Raw genomic sequence first — 8,805 nt, forward strand, 5'->3', positions numbered from 1 at the left:
CGCAATAACTTTTTTATTTTTCCGTCGACGTAGTTTAGCAATGGCTCATTTTTCGGGATCTCCTGTAGTTTGCGTTAGTACTAATTCGGAATACCTATGACTTTTTGATCGCTTTTTATTGCAGTTTTTCTGGGACACAGGGTGATTGTAAAAGTGCATTTCTGCCGTTCTTTATTTATTTATTTTTTTGGAACGATGTTCACCGTGCAGGGTAAATAATGCACTACTTCTATAGATCGGACTTTTACAGATGTGGCAATACCAAATATGTATTTTTATTTGATTATTTAGAATTTTTAATTATAGATATGGCAATAGGGGGGTGATTTAAACTGTTATTACTTTTTTTTTACAGTTAAAAAAACTTTATTGCTTTTTTTTACTTTACTTTTAAGTCCCCCCTGGGGGACTACAATATGCGATACTTTGATCGCTCCTGCAGTATGACGTGATGCTATAGCATTACTTCATACTGCATTCTGACAGGCAGTCTATCAAGCAACCCCACGGGGATGGCTTAATAGGCAGTCTCTCAAGGCAGCCCTGGGGCCTTTCAGAAGGCCCCCGGCAGCCATGACACCTGCACGGCTCCCCCAATCATACCGCGGTGGGGGGGGGGGTCGTACGGGACCCCCGAATAGCATTCGGAGGCTTTAAATGCCACTGTCAGAATGGACAGCGGCATTTAAAGGGTTAATAGCCGTGATCAGCCGAGGGAAAGTTTGTTAGGTGCAACGACGGCCAGTCACCACCTGCGGGGGACACATCTGCCTCTTCTCCCACGTTACATGCTGACATTGCTGTTCAATCCCCCGCACGAGCCTGCATTCACAGCGTACTGAAAATTTTTCCCAGCACAGAATCCAGCTGTCCCCATCCCAGATGGGGTAAGGCACTCCCCTTCGCCTACGTTGCCGACAGTAGCTCTGCAACACTGTATGCTGGTCCTTCCAGCTCCTGACATCCTGCGGACTGACGCCGCCCCTGCGTGGAGCGGCACGTGAAAAAGGAGCGGCTCTCTCGTCCCCGGGGGTTTAGGTCAACCCGCCTTTGTTCAGGGGTACTGGCGGACAGCTGGCAATCTTAGACCTATTTTCTGAAAGCCCTGAGAAGGAGTGGGGACGTGCAAACTGGAGTCAATGCACCGCAGCTGCCCCTCTGCTGCCTACCTTTGGGACAGAACCACAGAGTCCCCACTCTGCCTGTCCAGCCGCGGCAGCTGGCGGGCACCACCTCCGAGCGGGCCTATTATGCAAATGCTTTCAGCCGCAAACAAATTAAAAAATGAAAAATGAGAAAAGGTTTGTTAGTTCCTACATAGACATTGTACACTTGTAGCAATATACTGTATAGAACCAGTAACAGTATGCAGTATACAGCCTGGATGCTTGTGAATGCTTTGTGCGCACTACTGGTTCCAGGCAGCCAAACTGATGATGCCCAAAGGTGGAGTTGTAGTCCTATGAAGGAGTGTTGGGTTCCAATTATTCCAATCCCGTGCCACCTCCGTCACAAAATTTCATGAGCCACAAACATGGGCATAAAGGGGACTCAGATGCCAGCACTTCTACACATCTCCACAATTCAACAACCCATTCTACAACAAAACATTTTTTTACCCAGAGTGCAGGTGAACCCCTGAAACATTTGTTTAACAAGAATATAGGCGAACCCTTGAAAGATTTGTGTACCCAGAGTATAGGTGAACCCCTGAAACATTTGTGTACCAAGACTATATAGGCGAACCCCTGAATCATTTGTTGACCAAGAGTATAGGCAAACCCCAGAAAAAATTGCTTTACCAAGAGTATAGGTGAACTCCTGAAAAAAATTGATTACCAAAAGTATAGGCAAACCCCTAAAAAATTTGTGTACCAAGAGTATAGGCGAACCCCTGAAACATTTGTGACCAAGACTATCTATGTGAACCCCGGAAAAAGTTGTATACCAAGAGTGTAGGCAAACCCCTGACAAATTTGTTGATTAAGAGTATAGGCGAATCCCAGAAACAACTGTTTTACTAAGAGTATAGGCGAACCCCTTAAAAATTTGTGTACAACAAGTATAGGCGAACCTCAGAAAAATTTGTTTACTACGAGTATAGGCGAACCCCGGAAAAATGTGTGTACCAGTGTATAGGTGTACCCCTGAAAAATGTGTTTACCTAGAGTGCAGGTAAACCCCTGAAAAATTTTTTGAACATAGAGCTATTACTTGCTAACTTGCTTAATTTGCTAACAGAGCCTGGAGGCAGCCCTCCGAAAAAAATTTGTTTTTACAGAGCCTTTTGGCACTCTGAAAAATTGGCTGTTCCGCGTGCTGACATGCAGGATTAGAAGGAAGAAAAGGAAGATCAGAGAAGGATAGACCAAGCTACTTCTCTCCTTTTTTGGGGTGATAGAGGGTGCATGGTTCTCCTGTACCAGCTTAAAGAATCTTTATGTTAAGCTGCTTTCCACCGGTGGAGAAGAGAAGTCTGGTGAAATCCAGTCTTTGTTCATCTTAATAAGTATAAGCCTGTCGACTTTGACAGTTGACATGCGGATACGCTTATCCGCGATAATTCCCCCAGCAGCACTAAACACCTTCTCTGATAAAACGCTAGTGGCTGGGCAGGCCAGGACCTCCAAGGCGTACAGCGCAAGTTCGTGCCACATGTCCAGCTTTGAAACCCAATAGTTGTATGGAGCAGAGGGATCACAGAGAATGTTGGTATGGTCGGCTATGTACTCCATCACCATCTTTTTACACTGCTCTCTCCTAGTCAGCCTAGACTGTGCAGTGGTGACACAGTCTGGCTGGGGTGCCATAAAACTGGCAAAGGCCTTGGAGAGTGTTCCCCTGCCTGCAGTGGATATGCCATCTGTTCCCCTCATCTTCCCTGCTAGATGGCCTACTGAACTAATGTCCTATACTGCTAGTGTTGTCAGATGGGAAGTTTAGTATCAGCTTTTTCACCAGGGCCTTGTGGTATTGCATCACTCTCGTACTCCTTTCGTCTTTGGGAATGAGAGTGGAAAAGTTCTCCTTATACCATTGGTCGAGAATGGTGAACACCCAGTAATCCGTGTTGGCCAGAATGAGTCTAACGTGAGGGTCACAGGAAAGTCAGCTTAACATGAAGTCAGCCATGTGTGCCAGGGTCCCAGTACGAAACACATTACTGTCCTCACTAGGAGGATGACTTTCAGGATCCTCCTCCTCTTCAGCCCATACATTCTGAACTGATGTGAGGGAAGTAGCCTGGGTACCCTCTGCAGTGTGGGCAGCGGTCTCTCCCCCCCCCTCCTGCTTCACCTCCTCCTCCTCCAATACGTGCTGAGAAACAGACGTGAGGTTGGTCTGGCTATCAAGCGATGTATTGTCATCCCCCATCTCCAGTTCTATCCGCAATGCATCGGCCTTAATGCTTAGCAGCCACCTTCTCAGCAGGCAAAGCAGCGGGATGGTTACGCTGATAATGGTTGCATCGCCTCTCACCATTTGCGTTGACTCCTCAAAATTTCCGAATACCTAGTGACTGAAGGTGAAGTGCTCACAGATGGTAATTGAGAGGTGGAGGAGGAGTAGGTGGGGGGGGTTGGAGGAGGCGGCATAATACGCCAGAAAAACAATGACCGTGATAGAACCCGCAATCCTTGATGTGGGTAGCATGTGAGTAGACCCAGGCTCAGATTCTGTCCCAGCTGCCACCAGGTTAACCCAATGTGCTGTCAGGAAGATGTAGTGTCCCTGCCCGCCAGCACTTGTCCATGTGTCGGTGGTTAAGTGGACCTTCCCAGTAACCGCGTTGGTGAAGGCATGATTGATATTCCTAGAAAACGTGCTGGTATAGGGCCTGGCTGGCACAGCGGGAAAAATAGTGGCGACTGAGGTTGCGAAAAGCCTCACTTTCGACCACCCTAAATGGCAGCATCTCCAGGATCAGCAGTTTGCTTATATGCACATTTAGCGATTGTACATGCTGTTGGGTGGTTAAACATTTGCGCTTGTGCTCTAAGGCCTCTGTAATGGGCAGCTGTACGCTGTGCTGGGACACATTGGTGCAGGCAGCAGAGGACTGTGCAGCTGAAGGGGTGGACGCAGGGTGGGAGACACTTATGTCTAGGCCCTGGGAGGGGGGTTGAATCTCAGTGCCAGCTTGTGAGACGGGGGAAGAGGCATTGATGTGACCCGCAGCCGGTTAATGGCCTGCGTTCCACCTCGTTGGGTTCTTAGCAATCATATGCCTGCACATGCTGGTGGTGGTCAGGCTGGTAGTGGTGGCTCCCCTGCTGATCTTGGTGTGGCACAGGTTGCACACCACTGTTCGTCGGTCATCCGCGCTCTCAGGAAAAAAACAAAACATCCTGACCTTCGAACACCTAGCCCTCTGCACGGGAGCTTGCCACGAGGAGGTGCTGTGGGCAACAGTAGGGGATTCTTTGCTCTGGCCCTGCCTCTACCCCTGGCCACCCCACTGTCTCTTCCAACCTGTTCTGGTGCTGCACTTGCCTCACCGTCAGAAGCGCTGTCCTCAGTAGGCTTACCAACCCAGGTTGGGTCAGTCACCTCATCATCCAGCAGCTCTTCCTCTGACTCCTCAGTTTGCTCCTCCCTCAGGCTTAATGACCTAACAACCACTTCACTGACAGACAACTGTGTCTCATCATAATCATCCACAAATACCTCTTGAGACACTACTTGGAAGCCCCCACCCTCATCACCCCGAGACTGTGAAAGGTCCAAATTTTGGGCATTTTTCTCGACAAACTCCTCAGGTGGCTCAATAACTGTTTTTTGTGACTCAGTAAATGGACCCGAGAACAGTTCCTGTGAGTCTGCCTGTTCAGAATCTCTCCTTTGCCGAGAGTGACCAGGCTGGGAGGACGGCGGGGCAAACTAAGGAGTCAGAGGTCTAGTCCCTTGGCTAGGGTGGACTGCGAGGAAGACTATGTGTTGGATAAATAAGTGGATGTGTTATCCGCTATCCATGTCATCACCTGCTTGCACTGTTGTGCTTTTAATAATAGTCTACCACGCGGACCTGCAAACTGTGAGATGAAGCTATGGAGTGTAGATATGCGGCATTCCCCTTCTCCCTCAGCAGCAAGCACTTTTTCACCCTGCACAGGACCTCGGCCTTTGCCCACACCCTCATTTGGATGTGCACGTGTACATCCACATCCTAGCCCTCGGACCCTACCCCTAGTCTTCATAATGTTGGATAATGCACTAGGTCAAAATGCTACGCAAACTGTGAGTTATTTTATGTACGCTTTTATGCCAAAATAGACACTGTAAACTGAGTATAGTGTTGTTAGATAGTGTGGATTGACAGGGCACACACAGGTTACACAGCATAGGCTTTGTACCCCAAAAAAACAAATTTTAACAGTCTATACTGTTATTAGATAGAGTGGATTGATAGGACTTACACACCGGTATGCAGCGTTCGCTTTTAGCCACCCCCCCCCCAAATTTTTTGACAGTGTATACTGTTTGTAGATAGTATGCATTGAATGCACCCTCACATGGATATGTAGCATTTGCTTTCAGCCACCCCCAAAAAATTGTAAACAGTGTACACTGTTAGATACCGTGCATTGGCAGCACCCACACACAGGTATGTAGCGTTCACTTTCAGCCCCCCCCAAAAAAAATGTAAACTGTGTATACTGTTGTTAGATAGCGTGCATTGACAGCACCCACACACAGGTATGTAGGGTTCGCTGTCAGCCACCCCCTCCCCCCTAAAAAATTTTAAACAGTATATACGGTTGTTAGACAGCATGCAGATAGCGTGCATTAACAGCACCCACACACGGGTATGTAGTGTTCGCTTTCAGCCACCCCCAAATTTTTAAACTGTGTATACTGTTAAATAGCGTGCAGAAAGCGTGCATTGACAGCACCCACACACGGGTATGTAGCATTCGCTTTCAGCTCCCTGTCCCTCCCAAATTTTTAAACTGTGTATATTGTTGTTAGATAGCGTGCATTGACAGCACCCGCACACAGGTATGTAGCGTTCGCTTTCAGAGCCCCCCCCCCCCAAATGTAAACAGTGTATACTGTTGTTAGATAGTGTGGATTGACAGAACCCACACACGTGTATGTAGCGTACGCTTTGAGCCCACCCACCCCTCCCAAATTTTAAAAAGTAAAATGATAGGAGTTTTGTTAATTTCTCTCTAGTCCCTGTAAACCAGTAGCAGTATACTGCATAAAACCAGTAACACTATGCAGTATACAGCCAGGATGCTTGAGAATACTTTGTGTGCACTACTGCTCCAAGCCAGCCAAACTGCTGATGCACACAATGAGAGGAGTTGTAGTCCTAGAAAGGACTGTTGGGTTCTTGGAAGAAGGATCCCTGCCTTACCGCAACCTCTACCCTACACTTTCACTTTCCCTGAATAGCAGCAGCTCTGTCCCTCAGCTAATGCAGCATGCATGTGAGGCGAGCCTCAGGTGACCAGAGTTTTTATGCTCATAGGAGGAATAGAACTGGAATGTGATGTAACAGCCAACACAGAGACAGGAAATAATTTTGCACAAGCCTGCTGTAACACTTAGCTGGCTGCGTATGAATTAGGAGGACAACTACCCCCAGCACAGACCCAGTACACTGAGGACAGTCACAGGCAGCCCAAATAGATTTTTTTTCCCAAATGTTTTTGGAAAGGCCCACTGCCTATATTCAATAAATATGTCTTCTGTCCCTGCCTCACCACTACTGGCCCTGGATTATGTAAAATGACTGCAGACTGTTGCACTGTGGACTGGAATACAGCGGTGATGTAACAGCCAACACAGAGCCAGGAAATAATTTTGCGCAAGCCTGCTGTAACACTTAGCTGGCTGCGTATTAATTAGGAGGACAACTACCCCCAGCACAGACCTAGTACACTGAGGACAGTCACAGGCAGCCCAAATAGATTTTTTTTCCCAAATGTTTTTGGAAAGGCCCACTGCCTATATTCAAGAAATATGTCTTCTGTCCCTGCCTCACCACCACTACTGGCCCTGGACTATGTATAATTACTGCAGGGCGCAATGCTCTGCATGGCCGATATACAAAAAAAAAAGTGCAACACTGCAAAAAGCAGCCTCCACACTACTGCACACGGTTAGATGTGGCCCTAAGAAGGACCGTTGGGGTTCTTGAAGCCTAAAATACTCCTAAGACTCTCCCTATAGCAGCTCCGGCACCAGCAGCACTTTCCCTGAGCTATGTCAGAATGCATCTGTGGCGAGCCGCGGGAGGGGCCGATTTATATACTCGGGTGACACCTGATCTCGCCAGCCACTCACCGCGGGGGGTGGTATAGGGCTTGAACGTCGCAGGGGGAAGTTGTAATGCCTTCCCTGTCTTTCTATTGGCCAGAAAAGCGCGCTAACGTCTCAGAGATGAAAGTGAAAGTAACTCGAACATCGCGTGGTACTCGTCACGAGTAACGACCATCTCGAACACGCTAATACTCGAACGATTATCAAGCTCGGACGAGTACGTTCGCTCATCTCTAGTTTTTAACATTAGAAAGTCCTATTGACAATCGCGTTAGAAAAACGCACTGATATCGCAGCGTTAAAAAACGCATGTGGGTGTTCGCCCTTATACTTATATTTTTAGGCATAGTTTGCTGTGAACTCTTAAAAAATCTTAGGCTTTGGTAGCATAGTAGCGGTTTGCGGTGTTCAGTAAATACACTCAATGTCGAACAAAAGTTAAGCACCTAGAAGGAGTCATTTTGCTGCAAAACTCAGCATGATTAGTAGAAACCAATGTGCTACAATATGTCATAACCGGATACATTCCCTGTATATTTACACTATGAGCAAGAGTATTCTGTAACACAATGGAAGACATTCCCTGATGTTTACACAGTGAGGGAGAGAATCCTTGGTGTCAACAATGATTTGATACTGATCTGAACCACTTAGGGTTTAAACATAAAAATGTCTGCCAAGACCGTAATTTATTTATAAATATTTTTTATAAAGAGACCTACTAATCTGGAGGTACCCACTGTAGTGGTGGTGACACTATTTATTTTTAGTGGTCCCTTCGGACTTCTCTCAATCTTATACTATTTACAAGAGTCACAGTGTCACCTACTCTACAAGGGTTATGGTGTCCTCTAACTCTAGGGACCTCTCAGATTGTTTTTGTGCAGGTCTGTCCTGTTAGCACATGTATACTTTTTTAATTAGGTATTCATAAAATTGTTCTTTTAGTCTACACTGTGAAGGGCTACATAGGTATATTTAGACTGTTTCTGCCCCAGTGATTTTCTTAAAATTCTGCATGCAGATACATTTCAGGCAAATATGCAAATGATTTTAGCTTTGATGTGATTAGATGAACAGTCTTGCCACCTGAGGCCCTGAGCGTGTTTCCAAGAGTGGCCTATAAAAAGGGTCTCAGAGGCTCATTGTGTGTAGTGGACATTTATTCCGCTTGTGTAGAGCTTGTTTACCACTAGACGCCTCTACAACACTGAGAAGAGATTTCACCCCATTGCCAGAGTCTACGAGAGGGTGCATTACTGAGTTGTGAGAAGCTGGGTGGTCATATCAATGATTTGCTTACCACTTGGGCTGTTAGGACCAGACTGTTAGGAGGTGTTAGGCAAGTGGATGCATGAGGGAACACATACAAGGTGACCAGGCTCAGAAAGCTCTCCATGAACCAACAGCCAGCCCAACAAGTTATTAGAACCGGCTATATCACATTTTGTATCCAAGCTAGAGGTGGTACAACAGGGTCCTAGAGTCTCCATTTAAATGTTAAATGTTCCGCAATAAATTATTCTTGTGCTC

This window comes from Eleutherodactylus coqui, chromosome 1 (assembly GCF_035609145.1).
Source record: "Eleutherodactylus coqui strain aEleCoq1 chromosome 1, aEleCoq1.hap1, whole genome shotgun sequence".
NCBI lineage: Eukaryota > Metazoa > Chordata > Amphibia > Anura > Eleutherodactylidae > Eleutherodactylus > Eleutherodactylus coqui.